Raw genomic sequence first — 17385 nt, forward strand, 5'->3', positions numbered from 1 at the left:
CAGTATAGAAAGCAAGGCCGCTATGGTGAGACAGGTGAAAATCTCCATTGTAATGCATGTGATGTTTTAGAAATGATCTTGTTTGCTTTTCGTAGGTTAGTATTGTCGCTTTTTAAACCATAGAAGGGTTCATGGCAAAATTATAATATAATCTTGAGTCTATAGAAACTTTAACCTGTTTGATCTTGATTTAACACTGTACCACCTCTATCTTACACTGAAAGACTATGGCAATGCATGGAGGGGATCTGTTTGCTTGTTGCTTCCCCTCATTGGCTTTGAAGAATTCATGTTGCAGTGCTGTTGGTCGGTCCTTTCTCATGACTCTGAACTAATTGGATTCCAGTGAAAGGGTGGCCGCGGTGTGATGCTGATGGAGGAAGGTGGGTGGCACAGATGGATAGCCGAGTGAGTGACCAGAGCAGGAGGCTGTGGGTGTTTACGCGCTTCTCTTAAAGTCTGTAATGTTCTCGCTAACAGCAATTCGCGAGCTATTCTTTAAAACTGGAATGTTCTGAGGTTTATGGAGATGCTGAGGTCTGTCACGGCACACATTGCTTTCCACCTCCTTTTCTTCTCTTTCTCTATTGAGCATCAACCGGCCACTCTGAATTCAGCTGGTGTTTTTCAACGGCATCTGGTCTTCATCTCCGGAAGCCTTATGCATTGAGTATATGTGGAGGTTTGGTCCATGATGGTAGGGCTTGCCAAATGGGCCCGGCTTGCGCGGTGTTCCTGTGGAAACTATTTTATCAGCAGAATGATCAATGGCTCGAGGGGTACTGATGTGTGCCGTTGTGCCTGCAGCGGGTGTCGGAGAAGAAGGTCTCTGGAGAACCGGTGTTTATTGAGGTGCATGAGCACCAGTTCTCTAGACTTCACAGATGTTTTTTAATCTGTCAACATTTATACTCTGTGTCTTCTGCGGTGCCAGCTAAGCTTGGAAACAACAGGCTTCTTTAGAGAACTGCAAAACATGTCACTTCAGGGCTGGAAATTGTGAAGAAAATACAGCTGTAATGAGGAGGTGTCACCTTGCATGAGGTCTCATTAAGCAAATTATTCAAATTTACTTCCCCATAATTGATATTCAGAATGTTTAAAATCACAAACACATCAGGCACTTCATGGCATTCTTTAAAAATGTTTTTCAGTCATCAAAACTGTGGGATTTTTTAGGCAGATGCCTTCTGAATAACGTCATATGATTTGAAGGGCATTTATTTTGAATTATTCATTCAAAGTAAAAACATTTTCTGTAGGTTTTGAGAGACGGTTATCCTTTTAGGAAATGGAAAACAATGTTTTTCGTCTAGGTGTCACTAGCGTTTTATGTTTTTGACTCAATGTATCAGAATTCTGGATCAAAAAATATAACTATACAATTATAAAAAAATAAGACATGGCTTTGAGATTATTTGAATCACAGTTTTTATAAACGTTTTTATTATGCTATAGTTTAACCATTTGTATATATGTTTTGTGTAAAAAAATAGCTGATGTAGGTTCCCCTGGTCTCCCTCAACGCCTGAGTCACATGCTGGACCTGCAGTGAGTTGCTCCGGGTCGTTCACTGATGTCAGCTCAAGGCCGACACAAAGAAAATTGCCCTCCGGTCCCCTGAATTTGAACGACAGCTTGGAAGGGATGAATTCCAATGCAATTTCCACCTCTAGTATTAGGCCAACTTAAGCTGTCCTTCACTCTAAGCTTTGCCATGTAGGTGTGCATTCGTGTGTGCTCTGTATGTGTGCTCAACATTTCAAGTGACCTTCATGTGTCTGATTAGAAGTGTTGAAATCCATCAGTGGCAGGTCATGTCTGTCTTTAGATAATACCTTTTAGGTTTATGTGCTCATGTGCTTTTAGTGACTGTGATACAACCAGCCCAGAAATCTGAATTAGATGCGGAAATTTGTGTAGCCAGTTGTGTAAATATCTTGGTTCTGTTAAACACAAAGAAAGATGACAAAATGTAATTTTTTTGGTGGAGTAAAACAGCTTGGTAACAGAATTATTTTGATTTATAGCCTAATAGGTCTATTTAAGTTAACATTCACATGTTCATGTGAGGTTTTGGATGTAGGAAAGAAAGCTATTTGTAAATTAGATTTAGCAGTTCTATAAGCAATGTACTATATGATTTTATTTGCATCAGTAAGCGGTTTGTGTAAACATTACAGTCAAGTAAATGTATGCATTTCATATGCACAATTTTTTTTACTTTTAAGGGATAGTTCACCCAAAATAGAAAATTCTGTCATCATTTAGTCACACTCAGATTGGTCTACATTTCTATGTTCTGCTAATCACAAATATTTGGAAGAATGTCAGTAACCACACAGATCTCATCTTTTCCCCATGGCAGTAAATGGGTCATGAGATCTGTTTGGTTACTGACATTCTTCCAAATATCTTACTGGGTGTTCAGTAGAACAACAAAATTGGAAAATTTTGAGGGTGAACTATCCCTTTAAACATAATGACAACTTTAAAATAATGCAATTTTAGTTAACTTCTATGCTAATGTTTTTTAAATTATATTTTAAGAGGTTCGTTCTCTCTAAACAGACCAATAAGCTCTACCTGCCATTACCATTGCTATTATCTCCTTTATATCTTTTTAAATATCCCTGCTTGTAAAAGTTGTATTTTACATATACAGTATATAATAATCAGTTTTCTTTTTATATCTACATATTTTTATTCCGTGTAATGTTTTTTGTATGCTATGCACCATGGGTCTAAGAGTAAGCCAATTTCAATCCTCCACTATGTACTGTACATGTTGACCATAAAGCAGACTTTGACTTGAATTGACTTGGTCAGTTTCTATATGCAATATTCTAACCAGGGTTTCTGTTTTTAGCGATCACATAGAAAAGAATGAAACAGCCTGTAATGTCAGAAAATATTAGCATTTTTTTGTTTTGTTTTAGTAGTTAGTTACACGTACTTAGTGTATCGTATGCATTCACTTTTAGCTGTAACTGGTATGCAACAAATCTTGTAATTATTCGGTCCATTTCCAGCACATTGACTATAAAAATGCTGCTCGAAACTTCCGCCCGAGGAAACATAGCTTGGCAATAATGCAGCTACTTGTAATTATCCTTTGTTGCTTGATATATACGGTCTTCATTTTGTCTGTTTGAATTGTCTGTTTGGACCGTTGCTTGGTGTATCACACTGCCAGAATGTCATTTTTACACGCATTGTTTTTTTAAAGCATTTTCAAACACAATTTGCTTCAGAAACATGTCACTTGCCAGGCAAAGCAGGGAGAAAGTAGCAGACAGCCAGAACAATGCTCGACTCAATGCAGTTGCAAAGGCGGTCTGTTATGGAGAGACTTGCGTCGTCTTATTGGTCCATGGCCAGGAATGGCTAAAGTTATTTTAACTTTTCATTATGATGCGATAATTAGACCTCAATTTGGGACAGAGAAATGGAAAAATGTTCCCAGCCCTCCTCTGCAGTGGCCGGTATAATCTTTTCAAAATAGACTTTTTCTCTGCGCATGTTTACATTGCGCACACATGAATGGAAAGCTTTAATATCAAGTCTTTGTTTAGAATCATGGCATTTTGGCATGCCTGCAGAGACTCGCTCATGCAGCCACTTAGCTGAGGCTTTGTAGCCATAATGATTTGTGTCTGAATGGCAAATCCATAATGTGGGACAGCACAGGATGATTGGTCCTCTGTACTGGCATCTGGTCTCCACAGTCTTATCTGATGTGGATTTCTATGGAGCTTTTCATAATTTACTCTCTTGATTTCCTCTGAGGATGATTGTTATGTTGGCATACGAAGCGTGTTTTTAAGTGCGGAATGGTTTTTGTGAGGGCACGCTTGTGCTCGCCCTCGAATCTGCCTATATCCCTATGCTGTATATTTTATGGTCCTAACCCGTACAGAGATGTGTATTTATGCAAAAATACAGACTCGCCGGCTTAAAATGTAGGACTGTTGTAAATCTTTATCCAGTGAATATTTGTCAGGGAAGGCTTACGTTTCAAAGTTTTTCTGTATTTGTGCCTTACAGTTTGACTTATACCCATTATTGTTAGAACAGAAGGTGGAGTTCACTAAACGCAATGGCATCCCTGATAGCGGGGCATTTCGTCAAACTACATTATACGGGGTAAGTTGTCACAGGTTGTCATTAACTTTTCATGAATCGACCTGTAAAACCCTATGAAATGAACATTGGTGGACACAGCAATTTAAAAATGAAAAATTATTTAACATTAAAAAAGCATTGTTATGGCCAAAAATGTGCACCATTGAAAGTGTGACAGCTTTCCCTTGTTTGACATTTATATACATTGTGTATTTGGGCTTTTGACTATACAAAACTCGAGGTATAACCCTTGCAACCTCTTCATCGTGTAAAAAAAAATCCCACTTCTCCCTATGCCTTTTTTATTGTCAAATATGTACTTTCATATAGACTGGGTAAACAGTGCTCGCTGAATTTGATTTGTATGTTATAAGGGTGTTTTGAGCTGGCCGTCAGACTCTGAGACTGCTGTATTCTTAGAAAATCCCCCTCTTTCATTTCACTCATGCTCTGCCTTGTGTTTGTGGATAATTTATCATTTTCTTAAACAACAAACTAAATCTTGAGTACTCTGTGTGTACTTATTGAAGGCCAGCAGAACTTAATAAGAAGAAGTAAGAACAGAGGGCTTTATTGATACATAGAGGAAAAAAATTGACGATTTAATATTTTGTAGCTGTTGGATGAAACTGCAGCTTTGTCATTAGTGTATTTTAGAGGAAAATCTGTGGTTTGGTATTTGTAGTTTCCACTGCATAATGAAAACTCCCTACGTTTCTTCTTTTTTTTTTTGTGCACATACTGTACAATAGACCATCTGATCTATCAGAGTTAAGAAATGTCCTCATGAAGTCTGCTATTTGTATCTGTGTAACACACATGGATAAAGAAAATAGCATTGATCTGTATTGTCCACAATCTGTATTGTGGTGTATTCAATTTATCAGAGGATTCTATATCTTGTCTAAAAACTTTTTTTAGAATAAATTCCCGTCATCTTTTACACACCATTGTGCTATAAGTAATATTTGTGGGTGTTTTTATGTGGAAAACTAATTCTTTTTACACCAAACTGGTTTTTCTATGCAATGCAAGTGAATTTTTTTTCTGTGAGGTTGTGAAATGATATTTACAATACAATACACAATACAATTGCTGTAGCTTACAAATCTTATTCACAAGGAGATATTTACATTTGCTGTGTCTCATTCAGGCAAAAAACATGCAAGAGCTGCAAGATGTGTGTATATATATATGTCCTATAATATAATTGTTTGGCTTCAGAAGTTACACACTAGTACTAGCCACAGTTTAATTTTTTTATCTTACAATAATAAATTCAATGTATGCAAAAGAGAAGCTTAGAACCTCTGTAAAAATGTATTTAACAGAACACATGAGGACTTTGAATGACATGAGGGTGAGGACTCAATAAATGTGTTGTTTATTAGGACTATATCAGAATTTACTATAAAAAATATGTGTGATTAAGTGTTGCAGTTTAATAACAGCAAATTTTACCCCAAAACTGAATTTTTAAAGTTTGTTTTCAAAACAAGAACTTTTAATTATTTTACCAGTCTGTTTGCCTCCCACTAGTGTTGTGGTCTTGTGAACAGGCTGAGCATCCCCTCCAGACGCCCTGAAGGTCAGTCGATGTTATTATTGAGTGTTAAATAAAAGATTATTCAAGGTCACCCAAGCAAGTTACAGTTGAAATGGCATCACGCAATCTTACATGCTTTCTCACTATTAAACCAAGCATCACACACACAACATAAGCTTGATGTCGGCTAGCACCACCATTCGATGCGATGTAGAGTTCGCGCTGGCCCGACCCATTTGCTCATCACAGGTTTATTGCGCGCTGATGAAATTGATGTGGCTTGTGTTGATGAAAGTGAGTTCAATCTCTACCGGCGCCTTACATCGCCAGTGTAGTTGATTGTGCCGATAACGTTTGTAAAACCCATGCTCGCGGCAAATTGCTTTTTAGATTGTGACTGTCGAATTCAGTGACACAAACTGCATCTTTAAAGCATTCAGTTCAGTTAACTTCTTTTCCATTGAATTTGCTAGCGAAAGTTTGATTGAAGGCATTTACGTTTTTTAAATGCGTATGTAGAAGGATTTACACTTTTGAAAAGACAAGTCCAATTATACCAGATATTCCACGTTGACCCTGTCAGTATCAAAAGCACCTAAAGCATAGGAGCACATGAAGGTAAATGCTGCATGGTAATGCTAAGGCGCAGCACAGTCCTTTCCATTAGCATTGTCAAAATATGAATTCTGGGAAGATTAAAGCACATTGGCCAAGCAGGGTCTGAAACTAGAATCACTGTATACTGTATGCCTCAGGTAATGTCCTCACAGTTACAGTACGTTAAGGGGCTTCACAACTGTAGACCCTCAGGCCTTTGGGACTGCAAGCCAAGAAACATGTTTCTCATTATCAACAAAAACAAAACCGAGAAACCATATGTCAAAACAAGCAGGCTTTGGGTCTGTCTAAACAACTCTGACAGTGCAACCACGACAAATGGAGGGGAAAAGAGGAGGGAACTGTTAATCGAGATAAATGCACTGCACCCAGCTAAAGAGGTCCAGCATTGCTTTTTAAGAGAATTGAATTACGCTGTACTGAGATGTATAGCTTTTCGAGCAGATCCTAGATATCCCGATACGTTTACATATACAATAAGACCTTTTAGGTCTTAAATGCATACTGTTTTACTGTGTTGTAAAGTGTTTAGGAGATATTTTTATTTGCATAGTTAGGTTATAGATAGATAGATTGCAAAAATCGCTTCCCTCGAAAAGAAAGAATGGATGAGATTCCCTGAGGACCCCTTGTTGGTCTGAAACCATCTGCTAAAAATAAGAGCTGTGGGTTTTTAATGTTAAAAAGCACACTAACAGCCAGCTCCATTAGTTTGAGGTCCAACCAAACACCCCCAAAATAATCAATATAAAAATATTTATATCTTATTGCAAGATGTAAACAATCATGACCCAGATGCACTTCCTGTTTCAGTTATTTATTTATTTATATAAATTCCACATGGAAAATTAAGTGTTAAAAACTTTTGTTTAACATGTTCATTCAGTTTAAAACGTTTTGTTTTATTTTGTTATATAAAATACAGGACATTTAAACAGGAAGTGTACCATTGTCTTGCAGAAATGGTCTATATGAAATATATTCCAATGGTGCTTTAAATATTTAGAATTATAATTCTGAAAAACAAACATTTAAAGCATAAAGATTATGCATAATGTTTCAGGACCCATTCCAATTTTAATGGAATTTACGGTAATATTGCAAAGCTTACTTAAATTTTAAGATTATGCTTCTATACAGCTTAGGTTGCAGCAGTTGAATAAACACAGGAATAACAGCAAATCCGCTTCTTCCATGCTTTGTTACAGTACATAGTACTGTAACTTTGTGCCCCGCAAGCTTCTCTAACTAGCCCCAAAACACTTAGCTTTTATTGACCTTTCCGACTTCTAGTCTTTTATTCCTTCTATCTGCCCACACACTTTAACCACAATGCATTGGGACAAGGTTTGGGCAATTGTAAATAAATGGAAAACCCTCAACTCGTATTTATTCACTTGCCCTCGCATTCGAATTTAAACCGTCCTTACCCAAAATCCAATTATTAGAAAAAGTGAGAAAGATATAGGCAAAAAACTACCGCTGGAAAATAATGGACTGCGTGACAAATAAACAAGGGTGATTGAGGTCGCAGAGCCCATAAAATAAATTGACTAGGGTAAATAGCGTGTTGCTTTTCTGTGGCCCTCGTCCTTGTGATGAAGAATACAGATTTGCAATTTCCACGGACCAAGACAAGCCCAATAAACCTCATAATAGTGCGCGGGTTAACAGAGGTGTTGTTTCCACCTAGCCAGCCGTGGCTATAAATACGGCTTTAAACTGCCTGGAGATGGTTAGGCGAGTGGAATATTTATTACCCAGCACACCGGCATGATGGACTTCATGCACGGGCTGCGATGCTTTTTGTTTTTGTTTTATAGCTGTCTGTTTGGGTTTTCTTTTCTTTAGCGCTACGGCAAATCAATAGTTGCATATTGAGAGCGTAGATCTTTGGAATAACACGCTGAATCTTGCGAAGTGTCTCTTCCCTGGTGTGAAAGTGTAACAAATTGCATTACCTGTTGCAATAATGAAAACAGCAGGACAGTTCATTCAGTGGGATGCGAGGACTTCATCAAAAAAGGTTTTCTTTGTGTGTGTGTGGGTTGGCAGTGTCATGCTCATTTCTCAGATGTTTATGAATTTTAAATGCAATATGCTTAACATTTTGTATTTGATGATTGAGAATTAAAATTATGTTTGTCTAAAATTGTCAGAAATGACATGCGCATGGTCAATCCAGTTGAGTTGCAAATTCTGCAGTTCATTTGTTTTTATATAAATAACTTTATCTTTATCACCAACTTGCTCTTCACTACAGATTTTGTATGCTGTTAGTTATGTTACATTAAATGACAAAACAAGTCATTTTCATACACCAAAAATTACAATTTGTTGTTTGATCAATTTAAAAAAATATGTGTGTGCTTTTTAGAGGCAATGTGCAGGTGGACTAGGCTATGAAATAGAGAAAACATGTAGTAGAATGGGGAAGAGACCAGCTTTCCGGCTGGCAAACTGTGACGACTTTTGGTCCAGGAGACATATTTTAATGTTAAGCGCTGTGTGTATTTCTGCCTCTGTCAGATTGCTCTCTCAGAGGTAGCGGGCCAATGGCGACCCCGTGTCATGCCAGTGCTCTGTTTGAGAGGGTTAGCCTGCTGCTGTAACAAGGCCCCGCTGATAAGACAGGGCCGCCCTGACATCAGCCAACTAGAGGAGAGCCAGAGAAAGAGAACAAACCTCGCCTAACACCTGCACGCTGTGACCAATTTAAGACACAGAGGCAGTCTCACTACTACAGATATTGAACACAGATTTACCAGCGGGACGTACACAATGGACAGGCACTGTTTATGGTATTATAGAAGTCGGTTGTATTTGTTTATAGCCTGTTTTAGCGGCAACAACATAAACAAACGTTATGTGGCCCAAACTTAAGTTCCAGTAGACCTCTGCAAAGAATCTATAGCTGTTGAGTTTGGATGGGTTAATTGCATGGGTCACCATATCTGACAAATAGGTCACTTCACTTTCACTTTCACTTCACTTCTTTAATACAATTATTTTATAATCAAATATTAATATAAATGAACATGAAAGTAAATTAACTTGTTATAAGGAAACACAAACCAGATGTGAACATCGGGCTCGGCATGTGGGAAATTTCGAGTCGTAAGTGTCCAGATGCAAAGCACCATGTTTTTGGTACTTTTTTGTTGCGATGCAGTTAAATGGATGTGCATTTTCATGTGAAATTTTCTTTTGATAAACAAGTTGATGAAAATGTTTTTTCTTTGCATTTTGGAGGCATTAAATGGCTTGAAATCTAAACAAATTAAGCATTCCTTTATATAAGATGTTTTGGTTATCTGAGACTTTAATACTACTTGAGTACCATCATATAATTTTAAATTCTTTGAAGTACCTTGTTAAGTGATGGTAAAATGATCCTAAAAATGATACAGACAACTAAAAAGGTTGAAAACATTAAACAAAATATTAGCATGAGACACTAAAAAAGAATTAATTATATACAAAAATATTATGAATAAGTTATTATATAATGACTTGTTTACAGATGCCATTTGCTTTATTTTTTTTCTTTTATGTATTTTAATTTAGTCTTCTTTCAAATGTCTATTTTTATAATGGTACTTGTATCCATTTAATAGATAATAATTTCCAGAAGGATTTTCCCTCTTTTTATAACTTGAGTTATAAAGCACTGACAGTGAGCTGTAAAGGTATTGACAGCTCTTCAGCATCAGTTTGCAGATGTCCTGCCACGTCACCTTTCAGCTGTCCTGTCTCGCCTCCGTGCAAGTGTTAATATGACAAAATGCCCCGATGATTTTATTAATCCAAACTACAGCACGAAAACCTGTTGCCCAGGTGTTACATATATGTGGGCTACATATTTAAATCAAAACCAGCAGCTGAGACTCGAATAAAAAAAAAAAACAGAACTGACCTGAATAAAAGTATGGTTGTCTTTGCCGAATAATATGTTTATTACATTGCCAATGGAGTGCCATTGCCAGGAAATACATAATATATACAGCGATGTATAGGAATATATTACTCATCCCTTGAGTGGTGTGGGCCCCCGAGCAGGTAATAGATCCAGCACATGGCTTTTGGAAGCACTCCTGTATCCCTTCATCGACGTTTCTCAGATTGAGCGATGAACCCCTGACTGTAAGTACATTACAGAGCCCTCCGACCATAGAGCTGTATGTAGTTCCTTCAGAATGGGTTTTCTTTTCTTCCTAAACACAGAGCTCATTTATTTAACCTTCTCCTTATAAATTCTCTCCTAAGAGAGGAAATATTGGAACATGCCACCGAGCAATGTGATTAGGCTCAGCTGAACCTTAGAAATTGTTATTTTTGCATCTGCGCCAGGGTATAAAAGCACACCTTGAACATTATATGATATGGTAGAGCTCGGCTCGGTGTATCTGAGAGGGAAAAAATGTGTAGTTGTGTGTTGGTTACGGTGTGTTATGGAACCTGTCCCATTTTAATGAATTCGGTTTCTTTAAATTCTGGGAACCACATGCGTTTCATATCTGAAATCGCTACATACCCTCATCTAAATTCTCTTTCTGTACCTTTTGTTTTCACATAGTGCACGCTGTTCCTTTTGTTGCTTGTGTAGATGAGTTTAAGGTGTTTGTTGAATTATTTAATGATGTCAAGTCCGTTTTTTTGCTGTTATAAGTAATCGTAGTTTTAAGGTGTTCCACTTAGCAGAGCAAATATTTTTAGAGGCACAATTTCTCTCGTACGTCTAAGAAAATCCGCCGTTCACGCAAAGAGCCTGTAAATAACCTAATGTACTGTCGTTGATCATCTTTGGTCTCTGTGAATTGCTTTTCTGATGAGAAAAATAGAGCTGGTGAAATGAATCAAAAACACATGAATCAACAATTTATTACGTTGACAATTCAGGGGCTGATTGCAATCAGATGATGTAGTATACGTTTCAATTGACTGCATTATACGTATCCCGTTCCACATCATCTCGACTCGGGCTCCACCCTGCTATATATCACCACGTGTTAGCTTACAAAATAATCGTTTTGTATTATAATAACTGTGGACAAATCATAACAGGCCCGTCATTTTAAAATACAGAGAAGTTAGATGAGGAATATTATGTTTTGACATTCTGTTAAACTACATTCAAACAAGTAAATGAAAGACGAAGAAAGCGCTTATTAAAGCAATGTTCTTCAAGCATGAAGAGTGAATGAACAGAGCCACGTCACCTGTCAGGGTCCGCCTTCATCTGCTGATGTAACATCCACACACAAAATCACTTCATGAAGGGCTGCCATTGATTCACAAATAACACCAGCCGAACATCAACTGTTTTGCACTGGCTCACAGTTGACTTTACACGCTTTAAAGCGGCCCCTCACAATATAAGGTAAATAAACTAAAAATATATTTTAGTATGTAATTGCAAACCCGTAATTATATATTATGGATATAGGTATTATGCAGATTTTGAAAAATATTGGTAACCAAACAACATTGGTCCACATTGACTTCCATTGCATGGACAGTTTGAACACAAAACCTCTGAGACATCTTTTCAAAATATCTGAAAAAAAGTCTTTGACAGGATTTGAACCACATGAAATGATGACAGAATTGTTATTTTGGTTAAACTATCCCTTAAACATGAAGAGCAGATAAATAATATTTCCACTAGGGGGAGCTACAAAGACTCCGTAGCATCTTTTGACAAAAATGTCTGGTCTGTGAAACACAGTGAGATAGACAATACCTTCATTAGCTGCTGTTTTGGGGTCAGTCTAACTGTGTGTTTTGAACAGATGGGTCATGCCTTACTGACTCTTGAGCTGTTAATCCGAGCAGACAGAAGCACAGCAGGCGCAGGCCAACTAGCAGATTATTTGTTCAACTGTACACAATTTGCAAGTCTTGCTAACTCATCCAGAGTTTAGTTGACAGTAAATAAAATAGCGATTATCCATTGTCTTTCAGTATTTTGATGTTCTGTTTTATCTGGTTTGTCTATAGTGCCTTATTGAAAGGATTGCTTTACTGTAATTCAGTAGTTTTATGGTGGACAGACAGATGGGTGAATGAATGAATGAATGGATGTAAAATTGTGGTCTTGGCATTTTATCAACCAGCTTTTTGATGTATTGCCATTGGAGGCTTAATCCATTTTTGAATAATAACTGTTATTTTTATTATGAGATGAATTAACATGTTGTCCAAACGATTTTGTCCATAAATTTAAATGTAAGCATGCGTCATTTAAAACATTAAAGAGTCTTAGATTATAAGAACCATTTCAGTTGAGTCACACTTAACTTTTTATTGGTGGGTGGGTTTGGATTGGATGGATGGATGGATGGATGGATAGATTGTAATTTTTGTTGAAAATTAAACATTCTTTTGTTTGTCCAACCAACAGTTTTATTGCACAAATCTCACTGTCTGTTTTTGAAAACTCCCTGTTTGGATGAACCAAAATAGAATTTTCCTTGAAACCTGAGACAAACTCTTTCTCTCTCTCTATCTCTCTCTCTCACCAGATGTCAGGCAGAGAGATTTATAAACACGTTTTTCTCATTCATTCGCAGCTGGTACGGTAAGACTTGCCTTCTAATGACATACCATGTCACAGAGAGAGACAAGACTATTTCATTCAGACCTTTTCTCACCATTTCATCTGTGAATGCGTGCATGCGCACACCGAGAGAAACGGTATCAACACAGAAAATACCTTCCCATTGGCTGCTTGAACTCATCATTTCTCCATTTATCCACACAAAGCTCTTTGAAATGTGGCTTCGTTCTTAAACTAAGCCCACAATGTTCGGGGGTTTTCACGACCAGTCTTGCTGTACGTCAGCAACACATCCAGATAAAAAGATTACGCCCAACATCCACATGAGAGAAGGGAGCCCTGGGGGAATTTTCCCATACTCGCTGTCATACGGGCTCGCTCGAGGAGACGGGCTATTACAGCAGCTCAACTCTCCCTTCAGATCATCACGACTCTCATGCATTTCAATATAAGAGCATCAGAATGTGATCTGGCCCATTAAAGGAAGTGCTGGTCATTTGAAGGGAAAGAAGGATGAGGTCATTGCATTGCACTTAGTAACTTGCTATAGTGGTTCTCAACTTGTGGGTCACGACCCAAAATGGGTCACAGCTTGAAGACAGTGGGGGAAAAGAAATGATGCTAAATGCTAATAAAAAGTTGTCATGTTATCATGTGCATTGACTACCATAGTAGGAATTGTTTTTGAAGAATGCAGGAAAGCAAACAGTTCTGGGGCACTGTTGACTACCATTGAAATTTTTCCTACTATGGTAGTCAATGGTGGCCAAGAACTGTTTGGATACAAGCATTCTTACAAAAATATTCATCAGAACAAAGAGATGGAACAATTAGAGCGTTAGTAATGGTGACAGAATGATCACTCTCCCTACATATATGTCCACATCCGGGTAACACACTTCACGTTTACAAATTTGGCACCTACATTTTCATTCTGTTGCTATCTAGAGATATCCCTGAGATGTTTTTTCAGTGTGATTGAGCCATATTTGGAGAGGAACGTATCGTGAGGATATCTGCAAACAAATGTAATTGCTTCATCATTCGCCATGTGGGCTCGGCGTTTTTAGTGTTCCTGTGCTTATTATTTATTGTTTGAAATAATCAAATTGAAGAAACGTGCGGAGTTGAGCGGCTGAGTGGACGGCTTGAAAAAAATAGAACTGTATGTAGAGGATTGCACTTGCAAAATTGAATCATGCTGTCATAGAAACAAGGATTTAGGATGTTTAGAAAGGCCCAATTATTGTTGTGCTGTAATGGATTTACGAAAATAGACTGCTGTTTCTAAACAGAGTGGAATAGACAAAGCAGAATCTCAAGAAATAGTTTACCTCACAGGAACTTTTTATTACTGCATAAAAAATGAAGTTACTGCAGCAGAAAAGTTTTCTGTAATCCAGTTTTGCTCTGCGATAGCGCAATCATTTTTAACCATCAAGAGCTTTACATTTTTTATTTAAAGAGTCCACTTATTGTTTTAACATTAGGCTATTATTATTTTAATTTTTTTATGTGAGATGTGAGTTATACTCAATTGTTAAACTATATAATTCCCTTGTTTAAAGGAACAGTTAACCCAAAACAGATTTTTATCATCCTTTACTCACCCTCGTATCATTTTGAAGAATGTTGGTAAGCAAACAAGTTTTGCTTTTTGTTTTGTGGAAAAGGAAAGAGTCATTATGAACAACAACGAGGGTGAATAAACTACTAAATCTAAATACATTTCCAACCTCAATCTTCCATAATTGGGTTCACGCTTGTTATCAATATTACATCTTGTTAAAATGAAGCTCTGCTGGTCGTCATTGCAATGTCAACATCTACCTCTTGACTTTCATGAGAGAATAGCAATAGTCCTTGCGGGACTATTTCCTGTGTGCTTTTTATTTTATCACCATTAACGCTCAGCTCCGTGAGGGCATTAAATAGTTGGAAGCTTAAAGTGCTGCCCACTAGCACAGTGAAGCACGAGCAGTCTCTTGAAGCTGTTTTTGTAGGTCAAAGACGTTACAGTGCACTGACCCTGCTGGTCCCCGAGGACACTGAGAAAAAGCAACCGATGACAGTGTTTGTTAATGCATTTGGTATTCGACGTTATTCAGCATGTACATGAACGTACTAGCTGTTTGTGGCTTAAAACATAACTGGTTTACATACATTACAATGCGAAGTCAGTGGAAGTCAATGGGGTCTAAAGGCTTAGAGGTTTCGTATGACATGAGAGTGGGTTAGTGATGTATACATTTTCATTTTTGGGTGAACTATCGCTTTAAGTATTCAAATAATGTTTGGTGTCCCTGTGTACCTCAGGAATTTCTATATATTACATTGTCTCACACATAGCTGTCAAAATCATAGACAGTGTGGCAGACGGCATTTCATTCTCGGATCTTATAAATGTATATGTATGTATGTATGTGTGTGTGTGTGTGTGTGTGTGTGTATGTGACTGCATAAAGCAACCACTGCTATTGAACACTACAGGCCGACTGTGGTAAAGTCAGCTGGGGTGACACAGATTTGGCTCTGTAGCCCGAGCCCTTGCATTTTTAAGCCCTCGTATGAGTAAAATCCACACATAAACAAATTAGGGGGTGAGCGACGGCTTTCCACTCCGTCTGATTTCTCTGATGCCTGTGGGCCCAGCCCAGTTGGCACGGGTTAAAAGGGAGCTTCAAGTAGCTGTGTACGATTTTTGGCGGTCCGCTGCTACAAAATGACCATGAAGAGATGAATATAACATACCCTCTCTCTTTCTTTACCTCTCTCTCCTGCTCTCTCTGTCTCTATCACACAGACAAAAGACAGTGTGGAAAAACAGCAACGTAAAAAAGAGAAGCTGTGTGAGGAAGAAGAGAGAGAGGGTGTATGGGTGGAGGAAGAAAAAAGGGTTGTGTCTCTATCGGGCGCAGTCTTGGCAGAAGTAGCTCGGCGTGACTGATGAGATGCGTGCCATCGCTGACACCCCCGCCGTCCGGCGCTGGGAGGGGAAGCAACGTTTATGGGAAAGGCAGATCAGCCAGTTCTGATGTGCTCGTGCCAGACGCAGGGTAAATCTCTCCCCGGAGCCTCGCGGCAGCCAGACTCCGCCGGCCGTGCCCACGTTGTCACCGCCCGTGATGTAACGCATTCTTCTTTCTCTCGTGCACAGACCGACACCTAATTTGGGCACGAAATCCTGGTCTGATGATGCACTGTTAGATGATTCAAGTGATCTTCTGTTTTGTGTCCTTCACAAGTCTGTTATTAGGTTTTATGCTCTCTCCTTCTCTCTCTGTGAAGCTTATCAACGTGAATTTTGTTTTATTTCAGTGTGGGTTGTGGACACGAAATGGTTTTGAGACGGTTGTGGTCTGCTGTGTATTTCAGTTTTTAAACCACGTTCTTCTATATGTGAAAGGAAAAGCATTAAAGGGATACTTCTCTCACTAATTCAGCCTCATGTCATTTCAAACTTGCATGACTTTTGCAGAACACGAAACATGATATTTTGACGAAGGTTGGTAACCAATTAACATTGGCCCCATTGACTTCCATTGTGTAAACATTTTTCTAAATAACTTCTTTTGTGTTTCACAGAAGAAAGAGTCAAACAGGTTTCGAAATCTAAAGCCATGGGTAAATAAATTGTCTGTTTTTTGGTGGTGGGTTGAGCTTTCTCTTTATTTGCCTATATTTTTTAATAAGAATGAGAAAGTTTTTTTCATATTTTGAATAAAGTAATAACTAAACTAGTAAAGGCCAAAACGTTGGAAAAATGTTGAACAGACACCATGCAGGCCTCTAAAACAATATATACACGTTCCTATAAATTTATATGATTAAACCCTTAAATATTAATGTTGCTATAAAAAGTCCTTTGACGTGTTATGTGTCAACTCCCCAAATACACGTCTAAATAACGTCTTCAAATCTCTGTATATGAATCCATATATCTCTAATACATATACACTTCTTAACACGAGGACAGTGTTTTCGTAATGATGTCCTTTTTTGTAAATATCTAATGTGCTAGACATGATCTAAGTTTTGGGTTGGTATATTCATTTGGTTTATGTCACGCACAGAATAAACAGAATGAGAGTCATATTCATGAAAGGTGAATGATGTTGTTAAATACTGTAATGAATCTTTGCGCTTCTTCTTTCTTGCTTCACTTCTCTCTCCCATCAGATATACACGAGCTTGTCTAATGTAGCTATCAAGGAAGATAACTACCTCACTATTTTATCTTCATCCCGGTAATATATACTGTGTAATGTTAGGGTTATAGTTAGCAATAACAGTACATCAAACAGGATAAGGTCCTGACAGTCTTGATCGCTCGCAACGCCTCGCTGCACAACCTATTTTATTACTTTCTCACAAATTTCTGTGTGTAGTCTGTTTCACAATAAGAATGAATTAGGAAAGGCAGCTCACGCTATACTCCCATATGCCCTCTCTCTCTCTTTTCTCTCTCTTTTTTATATTTGTTAGTCTTTTTCAGTTGAGAGGTTTCCACACAGGCTCTTTTGTCAGTGTGTTTCTC

Source organism: Barbatula barbatula (genome assembly GCF_947034865.1).
Source record: "Barbatula barbatula genome assembly, chromosome: 21".
Lineage (NCBI taxonomy): Eukaryota > Metazoa > Chordata > Actinopteri > Cypriniformes > Nemacheilidae > Barbatula > Barbatula barbatula.